The following is a 19,150-nucleotide window of genomic DNA, read 5'->3' as shown; positions in this document are numbered from 1 at the left end:
CGTCTTAACTGATGATAAAATTCTTGGTTTGTAACTATATTTCACGTTTATATCTATAGCGGGTAGTTAAACGAGCATGTTTTCATTTAATTTGTTTGCTATCGAACTAAGGCCATAATATTAATATATTAGCTTTTATTAATCATATATCACTTATAGATGCCCCACACCCAGGATATCTGAGTCATAACCAGACCCGTTCAGCTAAGCGTTCGTTCGTCACGTAATAAGCGTTTATTTGCTTAATCGGTAAATACGTACTAAGGTGTACCTAGTTTTGTCTCAAATGTCACATTCTCCCCCCGTTAAGAAATTTCGTCCCCGAAATTCAATATACTAGTTAAATGTTTCTTAGGAACAATTATGAATATTTGTTTTCGTTTCAAATGTATATAATTCCCCGTTAAGGCATTTTACCGAAATTTGACCATTGAAATTTTGTTGAGTCGTAGCTGTTTGCCTTCCCGCCTATTATTTATATGGGTTCTTTACAAAGTTTATTTATGTGTGAGTTTCCAAATGGTACTATCTCTGCCTCGTCAATGAGGCACTTGTTTGTTTCGAGTAACTTTGTACTGTTCTGTGTATGTTAATGTTAACATATCAATTTTCTCAACTCAATTAATACCTTCCAAAGGTTAACAAGCTACTACATACATCGGTATAGTTCTTTGGACAGTCTTAGGCGGCATTCAGTTTGTTTTTGAATTTTACGAGTTTTATCTGTGGTTTCCGGAATCAAATTGGATTTTGCATTTGAGTGTCGCTAACTTTTAGCCTATTAAGGTGACGATTTATATTCTTGCTCGTATCATACTAGTTATAGTGTTGCTCGTATAATACTATGGTAATTATTAGAATACGAGGATTAGACCAGTGGAAAATGCTGGCCTTTATTTCCTTCAAGATTTAATATACAGTTGCAATGTAATTCTCCCAATGTTTGTATAGTTTGTCCAGATTGATCGTTTATTTTGGAATGGCAGGCCGTGCTTAAACCGATCCAATTTCTTAAGTTTGATAGAAATTAATAGGTGAACTGATTATCTCAATCTGAGGTTATCGAAATAGATAAACATATAATGGTAGGCGAGCCTTTCAGCTATGTAGTTATTATAATTCGGGAGGAAATGTGTAATTTAAGTTAGCCGGTCAATTAGGACTCGAACTACATTGTGTTCCCGGGATGATTTATGAAAAAGTGTTACGAGACTCATAGTACTCTGTTCCCTCTTCCACTGGGTGTTTCCGGTGATTGTAACATTACCGAGGGCTTTTGATATTCTGCCTTAATTCTAACCCGACTCATACATTTAGACCATCAATAATATTCCTTTAAATATTTGTACGTCTTATCAGTGCCGGGATGAATAGTATCTTTAGACTTATGTGCTTTGTCCATGATTAAGTCACACAATTTACCAAAAGTTGGAATCTAAACTCGGTTTGTTCGAGGTATAGGTTTTTATCCGTTTTTCTTTCGAAGTTTTGCTTGTTCCCATGCAAGATTTTGTTTTATAAATGTTATGCTCTTAGGGCTTTCTTTTGGGCGATATGAATTTGCCCTATACAGCTTGTCTAAACAATCGTTTAAAATGCCCGTACTTTCCAGTGTTTAATTACATCTCTTCCTCTTGAGGTATCAGTTTTCACAATTACGCTTGTTCCACAACTCTACTTGTCTTCCTTATCCCGTATTCAGTTTTGTCAGATTAATTGCAGGTCATAAGCTTCCGCAATTCTTCTAATTCGTGTGTTTGATGGTATAATAGTAGCATGCCCATGCATCAGATGTAAAAATAATCGTCCCATACTCTGTGTTAAGGATAGTAAATTTTTTCGTGCGTTTTTGATTGTCGGGAAACATATGTTATTACCTTGTTTCTATGCGTTAGTACGCATTCCAAATCTTTTCGGGATGTATCACAATAATTTATAAGGCCAATAACCCCTTCTGAGGATTCTGTCTCAGTAATTGAAAGGCTATTTCTTGTTCTTCTCTCCGATCATAAGCTCGGTTCTTTTTGGGTTAAGAGGGTTAAAGGTTGGGCTATATTAGAAAATTTTTAATAAGGCGCCGATAATACCCCGAATTTGGCGAATTTCTTTTGGTGACTCTGGTGTTTACCAATTTTACTCGAGTATATGTGAAACATGTGTCAACTAATAACGTAACCTGAAAATCGTACTCCTTGTAGCCAAATTTGCACTTGGACAACTTGGTATACAATTTCTACCGCCTCAACATCTCCAAGATTGTTCGTAAATGTTATTCGTGCCCCTTCTTAGTTTTTGAATATATCAGGTGGTCATTAATAACAGTATAATGAATCTGCCGAGGTACGATTTACTAACTCGGTTTATAAGATCCATGGAAACTACATGTGTATTAGTCAGTCCGAAAGGCATAACTAAGGGTTCTAGTAATCATACCGAGCTCGAAACGCTGTTTTAGAAACATCTTCCGGTTGTATTTTAACTTGAAGATAGCAAGATCAAAGATCCATTTTCGAGAAGTAATTCTCCCTTGGATTTGGTTGAGTCAGTCGCCTAATTATAGGAGAGGATATTGATCTTTGATGACAATTTGTGTGTTCCCCAGTAATCAACGCACATCTTAGGCTTTCATCTTTCTTCTTTTAACAACAGCTCTGGTGCTCCCCAATGATGATAGTTAGGTTCCAAGGTCCTTGTCTAACAATTCTTGTAGCTCTGTAATTAGTTCTATATTTCGGAGAATGCCAGGCGATAAGGTGCCTTGGTAATAGGAGTGGCCCCTACGGCTAGGTCAGTTCTAAGTTTAACTTGTCAGAGAGTGGTATTCCAGGTAGTTCATTAGGAAGACATTAAAGTATTGGAGTACCATGGGGATATCTCCTATATGTTTTGTTAAGGTTTTTTATGGTTACATTTTCCAAAAATGCCATACACCCTTGGCGAAAGAGCAATACTTTAAGATGAGACACGAGAGGTGATATTGCACCAACCTCCTCTCCTTGTACCATAATTGATTCATTAACCAAGTGGGGAATTTTAACTATTTAGTCATAACACATGATTTCCGCCTTGTATTTAGCTAACCAGTCCATACTGACAATTACATCGATGCTTCCTAACTAGACTAGGAGTAGGTGAATAAAATTGGTTGGCTGGTTAGGATAATAGAACAACTTTGGAATATTTGGTTAATAGTTATAGGTTTTCTGTTAGCGAATTCTATAGCATAGGGGTCTACTAGTTCATAAACCGATACATTTCTCGGGGTAAGAAGTAAGTGGAAATATGACCTCTATCGATACTTATATCAAATGAATTTGAAGCATATTAATCAGGAATTATAGATGTCTCTTCCTCATATTTAAGTCTTATCGTGTCTTTATCGGTTCTGATCACTAATCGCGGCCTCTTGCCAAGTTAGACGTCGATGTTCGTTCTTGGTTTAATTTGGGACATTTCTTTTTCGAGCGTTTCGTACTTCCACACTTATAGCAAGGAGAAGGGTTTGTCATAGGTTGTGAGTGAATTGGTTATGATTGGGATAACTGTAAGTGGTGAGTTTAGAATGGTCAGTTTACAGTGTTCATAATGGTTTCACGGCTACAGGCATAGTATCTAGTTTTCCTGCTTTTATGACATGCCATTTTTTTGACATACCCTTTTGCAAAGGTTCATTGTGTATGTTTAATTCTGAACTAAAATTGATTGTCGTATTATTTTGAGTTGCAGGGTGCGCACGTTTAGATTGTTGTAGCTCTGGTACCCATGTTTCGTGATTAGTTTCTTTTGTACTAGATGATTCTCCGGAACTCTCAACACATCTTTTCTGATCGAATTCAAAGCTACCACCCGGATAGCATCACTATGTTCTCAAAAATTAAGTGACTAACTGGATTAACTAAGATCTCTACTTTTGGAATAATAACCATAGCGTTAGTCGAATCAAATTGTTAAAACGGTTTGTGCATTCCAGTTGACCCGTCCCTTTCGTTTTGGATTTCTCGGGTTCGTGTTTTTAATTTCTAGATTTCATTCATTGGGCTAGAATGTTTCAATATAGAGGTTTTAAGCTTTGTCCAAGTCATGTGGATAATTGCCTTTTTGTTCCCGAATTCGTACAATCGTTTTCTACCACATAAAGTCGTGGCCAAGTAGTGTAATAGTAACATAATTAACGATACAATTTGATGGGAAACTAGTTGTATGGATAACAGACTTTATCGTTTCGATTCATTTTACCAACTCATTTGATTCTTTAGTATCATTTAAATTTACATGTTTGCACAATTTAAAATGTTTAAACGAGTATCCCCGTTGTGAAGGATCACGGGTGTTACGACTAGTATTCATGTTCGGTAAAAGATTTGTTGTAAATGGCATTTAGTGGTGGAAATTATCATTATCGGTAGTAGCATTAATGCTCAATGGGGGAGTATCGTTCGTGACAATGTTCGTATTTATCATGAAAATAACATTTGTAACTGTATTAGTATTGGGCGGCGAAATAATATTCGTGGCCGTATTAGTGTTTGGCATTTAATTTGTATTCATTGTCGTATAAATGCCGGCAGCGAATCGCCCTGCGATTGTCAGAGTTACCAAATGCAGTTGCCGAACAATCATCTTGGCCACAACTGCCTCAAATAACATGTTTGTTTTTTTCGGGGCCATTCTATAATGATAAACAACTAAACTTCACACAACAGTAATCTTCCCTATAACTCATTGTGCAAATAATCACATTAGCCAACATTCAGGTAATTCAAATAGCATATTTGTATTACACACATCAAATCATATATCCATATACCCAAGATAGTACATAGATTTAGCCTGATAAGGCCATTGTTTGCATGCTTGTATCAAAAATTGTCAACCTGTGACAAGTAATTTTAACCCAATAAGGGTCAATGTTTGTACTAATGGATCCAAATCGCCCCCACATCAGCATAGCACACTACCAAATGCTTGCAGGGAGTATCGAAACTATACACAACAGGTGTCATACTATCCTTGTCTATTCGAGCACACATTATAATAATCACGAATAGTTCACAACTTGTACAAAAATCATTCAGATGTAATTCCACCACTGGGTAACTGTTTTATTCTGCCTCCCCCGTAAATAGACATTTGTTCGTTATGAGTTTAAACAGTAGGTTGTAGTCAGAGGCATTAATATACTTCCCATAACCTTTGGATGTTATTAAATAAAACTACAGAATATTCTTTAATTAGGTCGTTTGGTATACGCAAGTGTGTGGGTTTACTAAAAGTGATAATCTATTAATTAAGAGTAAGCATGATCTCTATAATCCAAGACACATAATTGGTCTACGAGCGTGAGGGTTTTCTGTTAAGATAAACTGATCGGAGTGACAACAATATATGAGTGGTTGGAGATACTCATACCCAGATAATTTGATAATTTATTAGTTAAGAAAGTTCATCAAGGTCGGTGGTACTGGTGAGGTATAGAGGAATTATTATTTTCATAACGGGTGTATGATATATGTAGGTGGTCACGATTTGTTATATCATTAAAAATTTAATAGGATAGCTATTATATTTATAATTTGATAAACCATACTCTTTCCTACGTATTTTCTTAGGAGTAATGTTTATTTTTAAACAATGGAAGTGGAGAGATTGTTAAACAACAGTTCAATTTACTGCTAAAAACTGGTATAGGAGATAAAGATTAGGCCCCGAATCGAGAAGTGTCGTGTTCCCTTGAGATGGACGTACGTATATCATACCTTCCGTGGTTCCTTTTTGGGTCTTGCATTTACACTTGGTCTGTGAATCAATCATACAATAAGGTTTAGTTTGTGTCACAATTCGGGTTTTATCGTATTTGTTTTATCCGTGTTTGAACATTATTCGGATCCTAATTTCTATTAAGAACTTTTCATTTATGAACTATTAAGTTTATTTATATTCACATCAAGCCCTTCATGTGTACTCATTGTTTAAATCCTAATTATATCTTAAAACGTTCATAAAATGGCCAAAATACAAACATTAGGGACTAAAGTTGTCAATGGCTGAAACTTGACCCACCTGGACGCCCGAGCGTCGCGCGGTGGTGGTCCAGAAGCTGGCCACACAGCGCTATGGTGCTGCTGCACAGTCCATTCGCACAGCAGCTGAGTTCGTTTTTCATTTATTAGCTCGTTTTGGCATAAAATCGGTTATTTTGAGCATGAATCGAGAGAAGTAAGGATCAATATATCTTAATATAACTGAAATATATATTTAAATTCATTTCTTATCATCCAAGATCAGATCTTTATGATATATTATGTGATTCTTTCCTTTAAACGTAGATTATTGCTTAAATGGGCCAAAACATCCATAATTGGTTCAGTTTAGCTTTTCTTATATAAACTAATCATTAGCAAACGTTATATTGTGTATGAATTGCTAGACATAATTGCTAATTGATTACTTGTTTAATTTGCGCATTCGGAGAGGTCCACCATATTCTCATTATAGTATGATCATACGACCGTCTAGCTTTAACCGGCACCCGATTCGCTTGGCAATGGTCCGCTTGACACTTTATTTGCTCATTGGTTTGGTTTATTTACCACTTTACCTACGTTTTGCTATCTTTTCATATTATACATTTTTGCAAAACTTAATGACTTGCTCACTCAACATTATTGTTGACAAACCTATTGTATTTTCTACGTATATGCAGGTTTTCGCATGAACTAAGGACTTGAAGTATTGGATTGCTAGTCGAGACTTTAGGAAATCATAAAGACAATTTACTTAAATTTTAACCTGGATTATTTCTTTATTTGTTATGGATTATTGTTGGAATTTATTTGCTATTTTTGGATATTTTTGTTATTTGAAATAAAATCAATTATTAGATATTGTCACCATATTTTTGCATGATAGTTACCTCGAGCTATGAGCAATCATGCTCACGCTCCGGCATTTCCGCCTTAGGTTGGGGTGTGACAGTTTGGACTCGCTAGAATGTCCTCGCATTCTCGTTTACAGACAACATCAGTCCTTTACCCGATATGAGGCTACCAATTTCGACACCTTTCGGTTCCACGATTTGTTATAAAAATACTATTTTTCAATAGTAGGAATCAGAGTAGGGATATTATTACTTAGGGAGAAAATATTTCATTTGTTATGACCAAATATAATATTAATTATGATAAAATATAATATTATTTTAAAGAAAATATAATTTTAATTACAATAAGAATTAATATCGAATATAATATTCATTATAATAATATTTTACCATTATCGATAGTACAGTACGTACACGTATTCATACACCTTGTTTCAGATAAGCACGTATGCGTGTTATATATATATATATATATATATATATATATGACGTGTGTGAATATATATATAAATTTGGATAAAAATTCCACACAAATCGGGTTTTAAAAATAATAGGTTTTCACTTACGACTAAACCACACACGAAAGGCAAGTGTACCTATCGTTTGTAATAAAGCGTCGGCAAGAACCGAGTGTCAATCCATGGACACGGCTAATTTTTTTTTGATACTAAATCTTTGTAATTGAAAAACCGAACAACTAGATCAAAGTGAATTTTTAAGCTAATTAAACTAACATACAGTCAAACAAGGCAAGTGAAAAGACAAGAACAATCAATCCAACAAAACTACCTAGACATGAATCCACTCCACCAATATGATTAAATAGCAATATTATGGTAAAACATCATGAATCTAAATATAGATATTAGATTACAATCAAGCAACCTAATACTAACAAATAATCATCATGATGGGTTTTCAATCAAGAAATAAACATAGACTAACTTGTTTGTCAAAACAACAAAGTCTCATAACCAAGGAAAGCTAGCATGAACAACATTCTAACCACCTAAGATTACACTTAACTAGCTAAACTCATGAATTAAACATCAACTTATGAAACTTTAACTAGCAAGTAATCACCAAGTCAAGAATCATAACAACACTCATCAATTTTTCAATATCAAGTGTAGGGTTTCATGCTCATCAACAATATTATAAGCAAGCTAATCTTTACTAGTCATTCCTAACTTAGTAATGTAAACAAAGAAAATGAGCATTCAAAGTTTACAAACAAACATCTAGAACATAGTTTTCCAACATGAATGCCTAAACATTTGTAAGACTAACAAGGTATGCAATTCTAACAAGCATGAACATCATCAATATCAACTCATAACTTCAACATATTCTTGAAAGAAAACCAATTTACCATAATCATGCATAGATAATAAATCACATTAGTAAAAGCTTCAACATTGTCTAGATAGTAAAGGTATTTAGCCCATAAGGGTTAATACAACAACAATCAAAAGAACAGGCACCTTACAAATCATGTTTAAGAACAAATAAGTGTAGACTAGATGAACAAAGATTGAAATTATGGAATGGATGATCTAAGGATGATGAAAGCCTTTCAAGATGCTTGCAAATGAGTTGAAGTCATCAAATGTTTTGAGAGTTAGAAACAGTGGATTGAGACTCTCCTCCCCCTCGGTTCGGTGGACAGCCCTCTTTATATTGTAAAAAAAAAGAAGACATGGTCATGCTTGTAGAGAGACATGGTCATGTTCAAGTCCAATGTTGATCTAAGCCTCCAATTGGTTCTTTTGTCTTCTCGATACTTCAATATCACATCTTCAAGGAGTGTACACATGTGCCTAATGGTTAAAAGAGTAATCAATAGTGTATGCAGTTGGCTTAATGCTGAATATGGGAACCACGACTTCTTTTGGAGAAAGGGCAGTGGCTGGTTTGCTAAGAAAGTAATAACATGATCATGTCATTTGAAAGACATGGTCATGTCTTCTCATGAATGTTCAATTCCTTCAGTAGCCCCTCTATAAATTCCATAATTCAACAACAACCCCTCAACAAACCCTGGAAATTCACAATTCGATATATAAGTATATTTTTCCACTAAATTCCCACCAAAGTGTGTAAAATAAGGTAAAAGATGTGCAATAAATATGAATAAATTTGAGCACATCAAACATCCCCACACTTAAACTTTGCTTGTCCTCAAGCGAATGAAACAAACTCCATAATAGCAAGAATAACCCGTAAGCAATAATCATTCAAAGTTTAAAGGATTTACAAGCAAGCAGTATATGTATTTCCAAACAAGCCTAATAAGAATTAAGACATAATCTAGAGAACATTACAATTTGTCATCACATTCCCACCTTGCAAACCTCACAATGTTCACTCATACGCTCGGCTATATTTAGTGATCATGCGTGTAATAGTGCATGTTGAGAACACTCGATGCCAAGACGATGACTAAGCAAGGCATACGCTTGTTTAAGGGTCAAATCGAACCGACACATACATAGCATAAAACACGAGTACTTGAGAGTTGTAATTTGGCTTAGGGTAAGGGTAAGGAATTTTTGGGAAAAATGACTAAACGGCTAGAAAATCCGGAACTAAGCTAGCTATAAAACAAAATCTAACTAACTAAACCAAATGGTTCAAACGAGCCCAGAGCTAACGAACCAAAAATTGCTCTTTGAAATCAAGTTTCACCTATATATGATGAACTAACTTCTTATTCTTCTCTTCTTTTCTTGTAGTAATCTTTTTTTTTTTTTTTTTTTTTTTTTTGCATAGATAGTATACAAATAGGTACACTAAAATTTCACTTTGGGAGATAGCATTGTGCTTCTAAAATTCCCAAGTGCTAGAATACATACACAAAAAATGGAAAATAGACGAACTAACTTAGCCGAACCGGATTTCTAACCAAAAATAGGTGAAAAATAAAAGGCTTTATGGCTAAGTGGGCTATAAAAATAGGGCGAAAAAGAAAAACACGGGAAAAGGCTAAACATGGGCTACTATGGGAATAATGTGGGTAAGGGAAATATAAGTGAAAAATAGCTAGACATGTGGGTTTACCCTAAATTCCTCAATGGTTTATACCATGTATACGTATTTGGTCTTCAAATGCATTCCCGAAAACAAGTTCTACCTTTCAATAATCACCCGGCTCACTCAATTGTCCGCAAAAACATGAGCAAAAACAGCTGACGAGGCCAACTCACGGAAACGGGCGGAATGGGTAACTTTTGCAAGGCAAGAATGTGAATCTTTTTGTTTGCCATGCTTAAAGGTATGTCTTTTTAAAGATTTTCGGCTTGAGTGTCTTAAAGATTTGTGCTTCATGACAATGCAATTAAAGTTTGAATTAAAAATTGCTTAATGGTTATTGTTGATTGCTACAAAAATTATTCAGGAGTTTTGCAAAAAATTTTAATTGGACAAACAAAGTCTAAATCCCCTCCCCACACTTGAATTGCACAACGCCCTCGTTGTACAATAAAAACATGCAATATGACAGAAAATCAAAGCAATGAAGTGTGAAAGAGAACTGAAACTTCCCTATCAGCGATCTTAACCAAAATGTAGCCCATGCATGCTAAACATGACATCCATAACGTGGTGACAACCATCCAAGCAATAGTACAAAAAGAAAGCGTCTAAACGCAACAACCGAGTTTGTACAAAAGTCTAGTACAACTCTACCAAAAATATCCCACAACCGGGATCATCTTCTGCTTCACGACATCACTAAGGATCATCCAAATCCATGCCACCAAGGTCACCATCCGGGGTTTGCTGCACATGTTCAATTGGTGGCTGCATGAAGAATGGCACTAGAATTTGAACATGAATGCCAGCGACTGCAGCTGCAGCAGCCCAGGCATGATAGGTTTCGTACATCCAAGCCCACATTCGGCGCTCGGAGAGGGGAATAACGACCTCCTGTGGCTGTGGTGGTGGTGGTGGTGGTGGTGGTGGGGCTGGATCGACCCCCACACGCGTAACTGTTACTTGAACCGGGCGCTCGTGGTTTGCTGTTTGAGCTCTATCCGGGTCCGGCCCTGGCCTAATTGGATTCCAAATCCGATTCCATTGGTCAACCAACCTCTTCCTAACGGGGGTATCTCTTATCATATGCATACTCTGTAGAGTCCTCAAGGTCATAAGTTCAGTTTCTGCAACCGGTGTAAGACCCGCAATTGCCTTAACAGTAAGCAACTTGTAAGCCTTTGCGATCTTGGTCACAAAATGACCACCAAAGATAGCACCAACAGCCGTTGTTCTTGTGCTATTAGTTAAGAAATCTGCAATCACGAGTGCCAAGTTGCAAGCATGTGGCTGCACTAAACAATAAAGGTAAAACAGATCCCGGAGATTCACCACCTGCTCACTATTACCCCGGCCAGAAATTGAATAAACCAAACATCGATGCAAGATCCTCAACAATGGGTCCCTCAATTTAGAAGCTCTTGTTGCGCTTGGATTATAAGTACCAACACCATGGTCAGACCAGAACTGCTTTTTTACCTCCTCAGATGGAAATTCAGTGATCCCAGAAACGAATAACTCAGAGTCAATCTCATCCGGCGTATACAATCCTAGAATCTCGCCAAGCCTGGCAACTGATATCTTCCTCCAACGACCTCCCAATCTAAAACGGATGGCATGATCATCGTTTAAATCTTCGGACGGGTATGCGAACTCGTAGGTCGAGAAAAATTCCATTACCAATTCAACATGCTGAACCTGATGGATACGGAGCAATTTGAGCCACAGGCCACAAACAATTTCATCCCATCTCTTTCTCTGATAAAGACTTTTCAAAACGGCGAAATCAAGGCGCTGCCTGGCTAACATCTGATGGCGGCGAGGCCAAAGCACATCCAAACGTTTCTGATACACTGTCTCGGTTCCATCGAACTGAAGGAATGGGTGGCCGAGATCTCCTGGAGCTTCGCTAGCCATAATCTGTAGAGAAACAAACTCAAATAAAAGCATACTGTTCAAAATGGGTTAAGCATGGTCATGCCATAAACTAGGCATGATCATGCCTCTTGTGGGACTGGGCACATGGAAGTCGGGACATGATTATGCCAAAACAGAAGCATGACCATGTTCATATTTAACTTCAACATATTGCCTCCCTGATCTCGATCAGATTAACATCTCAACAAGAATCTTCCACAACGAACCAGTGAATTATATGTGAAACTTTAATATTACTCGTATAGAATGGAGATTGAGTACCATACGAGTCATATCATGACTGGTCCGTGCGAAAATTCCAACTCATGTGTCAATTATGAAGTAAAATAAACAAATAAAAAAAATTGAAAAACTAAACATGAAAATAAAGCTCACTAGTAAAGGAACAAGAAACAAGAATATGCCATTGGCATTGCCGAAGAGGGCATAATAATAAAAAAAAGTTTATAAAAATCTCTTTTTTTTTAAATAATAAGAAAATAAAATAAAATAAAATAAAAAAATTGAATCTACTTTAGCCAGAGCATAGCCAGTAACCAGATTGTTGAAACCAAAGTTGCATTCATCTAGGCATCAATACTTCATAAGCAAAAATTTAATTCCATTAAGCAAAATAACACGAATGGATGCAAGGACTCAAATTCATCTTTCAACAGGTTTAGTTCAATGACCAAAAAATATTTATTAACCCTATTTTAGCACATCAAACTACTGTTTGGTTAAAATCAAAATTTCAGCAAATTGAGAGTCCAAAACACAACTATGATCTGTACCACAATGGAATCGACAAACTCAAACGCATTCTCTCGGCAAGAAGACTCGAACAAGAACCAAACCTCAGAGTTCTATCTAGAAAGTAAAACCTCATGAAACAAAGTAAAATAAAACTGAAATTGATGCTAAAAGAGAATGAAGATGCATGGGAAATTGAATATATACCTGGAACGGATGAAAATCGGGTCGGAGTCTCGTCGGAGACAACAGTAAGATCGGTGGTTTGTTTGGGTTTTGAATTTGATAATTGTGAAAAGCGAGTTTTTTTTTTCTTTTATTATTAAGGAGTATTGTTTTTTTTTAACTCACGTTACTTCTTCTCTCTTTTCTTTTCTTTTCTTTTTTTTTTTGAAAGAAAACAATAAAATATATATAATATAAATATTCTTATAAAAAAAAAAAAAAAAAACTAAACACCACCGTTCTTCCCGTGTCTTGCATAATTGAAAATATGGAACTCACCTCGTCTTCGGTTGATCAATCCCCATGATTCACTACACTCAAGCTAGAACCAATTCCCTAAAACAACAAATATATACTAAACGAAACAATTAAACATACACTGAAATATCAAAATTTTAATCCCTCGGGTTGCCTCCCGAAAGCGCTTGTTTATTAACGAGTCCTTAGCTTGACTCGACCCCGCATTTAGTTGTCCTTGGGGTAGAAAGAAAGAATCTCCAAAGCGACCGCAACCGGCTCACCCAAATAGTGTTTCAAACGGTGACCGTTTACCTTGAAGATGCGTCCATCCTCATGGCCAAGCTCAACAGTACCATAATCAAACACTTGCCTAACACTATAGGGGCCGGACCATCAGGACTTCAACTTCCCAGGGAATAAACGAAGGCGAGAATTGTACAACAACACACGATCACCCACTTGGAATTGTTTGTGGTCCTTCAAACGGGCATCGTGGAGCCTTTTGGTTCTCTCCTTGTAAATTCTCGAATTTTCATAAGCTTGGCCTCTCAACTCCTCAAGCTCATGCAACTGGCCAAACCTGTTTCTACCTGCGCTATCAAGATTTGCACTTTTCAATGCCCAATACGCCTTATGCTCGAGTTCAACAGGGAGATGACACGCTTTCCCGTACACCAATTTGAATGGTGTCGTACCAATCGGTGTTTTGTAGGCGGTACGGAAAGCCCACAATACGTCATCCAGTTTCTTGGACCAATCCTTACGGTTTTGATTAACCGTCTTCTCAAGGATTCTCTTGATGCCCCGATTTGTGACCTCGACCTGCCCGCTCGTCTGCGGATGATATGATGTAGAGAAGCGATGATGGATACCATATCGGGACAATGCCTTCTCCAATTGGGCATTACAAAAATGTGTCCCACGGTCACTAATCAATGCTTTGGGGGCACCAAAGCGAGAAAACAACTTCTTCAAAAATTTCACCACCGACCTAGCATCATTTGTGGGCAAGGCTTGTGCCTCGACCCACTTTGAAACATAGTCAACGGCTACTAGGATGTAACGGTGGCTGAAAGAAGTTGGGAAAGGTCCCATGAAATCGATGCACCAAGCATCAAAAACCTCACAAACCTGAATCGGTCGCTGGGGCATCTTATCTCGTGATGAGATGTTGCTCGCCCTCTGGCAAGCATCACAAGACTGCACCATGTCATTAGCGTCACGGAAGATGGTTGGCCAAAAGAAACCGGCGTCAAAGACCTTCTTCGCCGTGGATGTGGCTCCATGGTATCCTCCAGTCGGGCCCTCATGGCAGTGTTTCAAGATTTTGCGTACTTCATCACCATACACGCACCTACGCACGAGCTGATCGGCCCCGACACGAAACAAATAGGGATCCTCCCAAAAATAATGCTTAACATCAAAAAAGAATTTCTTCTTTTGCTGGTGAGTAAGACCCTTCAAAACGATCCCACTCGCAAGAAAATTCGCGATGTCCGCGAACCAAGGATGATCCTCATCACGCGTCTCGATATGCATGAGGAACTCATGGGGGAAATTGTCATTTATGTGGACCCCCACTTGTTCCGATGAAGCTAAGCACTCAAGACGAGAGAGGTGATCAGCCGCGACATTTTCAGCACCCTTTTTATCACGAATCTCAATGTCAAACTTCTGCAGTAACAAAATCCAACGAATAAGTCTTGGCTTCGCATCTTGTTTACTGAAAAGATAACGAAGGGCTGCATGATCCGTGAACACAATGGTCTTAGAAAGGACAAGATAAGACCGAAATTTATCGAATGCGAAGACAACAGCAAGGAGCTCTTTTTCAGTGGTCGTGTAATGCTCCTGGGCATCGTTCAGTGTCCTACTCGCATAATAAATCGGGTGAAAGTGCTTATCTCGCCTTTGACCTAAAATCGCCCCGACTGCAAAATCACTAGCATCACACATCAGCTCAAAAGGTAAAGACCAGTCGGGGGCAACCATGATAGGGGCATTCACCAATTTCTCTTTCAACAACTCGAACTCCCGAAGACATTCGGAGGAGAAAACAAACGGGGCGTCTTTCTCAAGGAGTTTCGTCATCGGGCGGGTGATTTGGGAAAAGTCCTTTATGGATCGCCGATAAAATCCCGTGTGACCGAGAAAACTCCTAATAGACTTCACCGAGTTTGGTGGCGGAAGATTCGAAATGGTATCAATTTTGGCTCGATCAACCTCAAGCCCCGCCTGTGAAATCTTATGACCTAACACAATGCCCTCCTTCACCATGAAGTGGCATTTCTCCCAATTCTGAACAAGGTTGGCCTCCTCACAACGAGCCAACATTCTTTCTAAATTTTTCAAACAATGATCAAAAGAAAACCCGAACACAGAAAAATCGTCCATGAAAACCTCCATGGATTCCTCGATCATATCATGAGAAATCGCCACCATGCATATCTGAAACGTGGCTGGGGCATTACACAGTCCAAAGGGCATCCGCCGGTAGGCGAATGTGCCATAGGGACATGTGAATGTCGTCTTCTCCTGATCCTCAGGAGAAATGGGGATCTGAAAGTATCCCGAGAAACCGTCAAGAAAACAATAGTACATCTTTCCCGACAGTCGCTTCAGCATCTGGTCGATAAAGGGAAGTGGGAAATGATCTTTCCTCGTGGCATCGTTGAGTTTGCGGTAGTCAATACAAACTCTCCATCCCGTGACAGTACGTGTAGGAATCAACTCGTTCTTCTCATTCACAACAACCGTCATAACGCCCTTTTTCGGGACGACCTGCACCGGGCTCACCCATGGGGAATCAGAGATCGGATAAATCAATCCAGCATCGAGAAGCTTGATGACCTCTTTCTTCACAACGTCTTTCATATTAGGGTTGAGACGTCGTTGGTGCTGTACCACGGGTTTGTACTCCTCCTCCATCAAGATCTTATGGGTACAAAAGGATGGACTGATCCCTTTTATATCCATGATCTTCCAAGCAATCGCATGCTTGTGCCTTTTTAGAACCGTGAGCAATTTAACCTTCTCCTCACTCGACAAACTCGCAGAAATGATAACAGGAAGGCGGGACCCATCCTCCAAAAACGCATACTCCAAATGAGACGGGAGTTCCTTAAGCTCGATAGATGGTGGGTCCACAACAGAAGATTTTGCCTTAGGCTCGGCAACGCGATCAACATCCTCAATCCTCTCTAGACACTCAGGAGGCTCGTGATCCACACCACAGACCAACTCCTCAAACAGAGGCCCACTGACCAAGTCAGGAACCTCTCTAACAAACAACTGAGTATCCAAAGAATACTCCTCACACGTGTCCTGTATGTGCTCACAGACGCAAGAATTGATGGTATCAATATAGAGCACGTCATCATGATCATGTGGGTGGCGCATGGATCTCCCAATATCAAAGGTCACCTCCTCGTCTCCTACTCTAAGAGTGAGTCTGCCGGTGCAGACATCAATGAGAGCTCTAGCAGTGGCTAGGAAAGGTCGACCTAGGATGAGTGGTACATTTTTATCCTCATCCATGTCCAAAATCACAAAGTCAACAGGAAACACAAATTTGTCGATTTTCACAAGCATATTCTCAACTATACCTCTTGGGTATTTTACCGAGCGGTCGGCAAGCTGAATGCTCATGCGAGTAGGCTTAGGCTCACCTAGGTCTAGCTTTGCAAAAACAGAATAAGGCATCAAGTTTATGCTAGCACCTAGGTCGGCTAAAGCATTACTAACAGATAAACTACCGATCAAACATGGAATGGTAAAACTGCCCGGATCGGTCATTTTCTTGGGCAATTTATTCTGAAGAACGACAGAACACTCCTCATTCAAAGTCACACAAGAAAGCTCCTCTAATTTCCTCTTATTCAAGAGGACCTCTTTCAGGAACTTCGCATACTTAGGCATTTCTTTCAACGCATCGAGAAACGGAAGATTGATATGAAGCTGCTTAAAAAGTTCTAAGAATTTCCCGTATTGCTCTTCCGTCTTCTGCTTCTTCAAACGGCCTGGGTATGGAATTGGAGGAACATAAGTCCTGACTGGCTCACTGGTTTGTGCGGTACTTTCTGAGGTTAACCTCGGGTGCACCCACTAGGAGTCTCAGTCTCGATCTCATCGGCTATCGTTTTTGGTGTGGAAACCGATGCATCAACAGGAATGGTGGATCTACCACTCCTCAGGGTAATAGCCTTAGCCTCGGCATTCGGATTAATCTCAGTGTTACTCGGAAGGCTACCCGGTGGTCTCGCAGAGAGGAGCTGAGCAATCTGTCCAACTTGATTCTCAATGGTCTGAATGGACGCTTTCTGATTCCTCAACTCATGATCGTGTCTCTGGAGAGTCTCATCAATCTTCAGGTTCCTCTGTTCAGCCAGTTTGTTTGAGGTCTCGGTTTTAGCCAAAAGCTGAGTCAAAAGATTTTCAACACTAGACCCACCACTGCTGGAACCCTAAAACTGAGGCTTTTGATGGTAAGACTGGTTATGGGGTTGACTTTGGTAATTTGGATTTCGGTCAAACCCCGATGGCTTTTGATTCTGATTTTGACTGCCACCACCATCTTTCCAGCTGAAATTTGGATGATTTCTCCATCCCGGGTTATAGGAGTTACTGTAGGAATTGTTTTGGCGACCTACAAAGTCAACATCCTCCACCACCATGGCCTGCTGGCACTGACTGGTCTGGTGTTTCCCATCACACACCCCACAACGAGAGCTAGACTTAGCCAGATCAGATTGCATCTGGTCAAATCTTTTGGTCAAGGCTTCTAACTGGGCGGAAACAAGAGTATTAGAATTGACATGAAGAACGCCCTTAGTGGAAGGAATACTACGAGGCGGATTATATGCAAAACTCTTCTTAGCAGCTCGCTCCAAGACATCCAACGCCTCGTTGGGAGTACACCTACCGAAATCTCCTCCCGCAACCTGATCAACAGCCTGCTTCTGTGCTCCGGATAAAGCATCAAAGAACTTACGACACTGAAAACCGCGACTCAAACCGTGATGAGGGAATTTTCTCAACAAGCCCTTGAACCTCTCCCATGCAGCATGAAGTGACTCGTCATCATCAACACGAAAACCAGTGATTTTTGCTCGGTATCTTGCAGTTTTATCGGGTGGGAAGTACTGAAGAAGAAACTGCTCAACCAATTGGTTCCAAGTGGTGATGGAACCGGAAGGGAGTGCCTCTAACCACTCCAAGGCAGCCCCGCGAAGTGAGAACGGAAAAAGTCAGAGTCTCACGGCATCGTCCGTACACCCCTGGTTCTTGAATGTCGCACATAATCGAAGGAAATGCGCAACATGAGAGTGAGGGTCCTCGTTCAAGAGGCCATGGAAAGAGACGGAATTTTCGACCATATGAATAATACTCGACTGGATCTCGAAACTCACGGTAATTTCGGGTTCCGGGACACCGCTGCCATAGCCATCGAGGGATGGCGTGGCGAAGTCATCCATGCGACCTTGATTGTTTGGATCCGCCATTTCTTCAACCTCGGGATTCGCATCGTCCTCCACAACTTCGTTTTCAATGACTTCGAAAATTTCTCGTGCTCTCCTCCTCAAACCTTCTCGAAGATATCGCTCGGGTTCAGAAAAGGGGGAAACAAGATCAGGACCGGGTGTGGTGGACATGCATCACCCGAAAGAAACGCGGAATGGAAACAGACAAGACACGGAAAACTATATAAAAATATAACTAAAATAAAATAAAACAAAATGAATAAAAATGAAATAGACTAAAATAAAATAGAGCAAAAATATCAACAAGGCAAATCAATTACTCGTATCATTTTCAAAAGTAAAACACCGCGTCCCCGGCAACGGCGCCAAAAACTTGACGTGTGTGAATATATAGATAAATTTGGATAAAAGTTCCACACAAATCGGGTTTTAAAAATAATAGGTTTTCACCTACGACTAAACCACACACGAAAGGCAAGTGTACCTATCGTTTGTAATAAAGCGTCGGCAAGAACAGAGTGTCAATCCATGGACACGGCTAATTTTTTTTTATACTAAATCTTTGTAATTGAAAAACCGAACAACTAGATCAAAGTGAATTTTTAAGCTAATTAAACTAACA

General features: G+C 39.0%; 1 non-coding gene and 1 pseudogene across 1 annotated transcript; one reads left to right on the top strand and one right to left on the bottom strand.

The window, feature by feature from the left end:
• Nucleotides 1-13,273: 13,273 nt before the first annotated feature.
• On the bottom strand, nt 13,274-18,699 carry LOC143629167 (uncharacterized; annotated as a pseudogene).
• On the top strand, nt 18,059-18,163 carry LOC143629176 (small nucleolar RNA R71). Its single transcript, XR_013152894.1, has one exon. It is a non-coding gene; the product is annotated as a small nucleolar RNA R71 (small nucleolar RNA).
• Nucleotides 18,700-19,150: the final 451 nt, after the last annotated feature.

The sequence above is a fragment of the Bidens hawaiensis genome, unplaced genomic scaffold (genome assembly GCF_021521415.1).
Source record: "Bidens hawaiensis isolate Kalapana, Puna unplaced genomic scaffold, B.hawaiensis_p1.1 tig00005168_1, whole genome shotgun sequence".
Taxonomy (NCBI): domain Eukaryota; kingdom Viridiplantae; phylum Streptophyta; class Magnoliopsida; order Asterales; family Asteraceae; genus Bidens; species Bidens hawaiensis.
The sequence above is the reverse complement of the archived record's forward strand: the minus strand, read 5'-3'. Positions and strand labels throughout refer to the sequence as shown.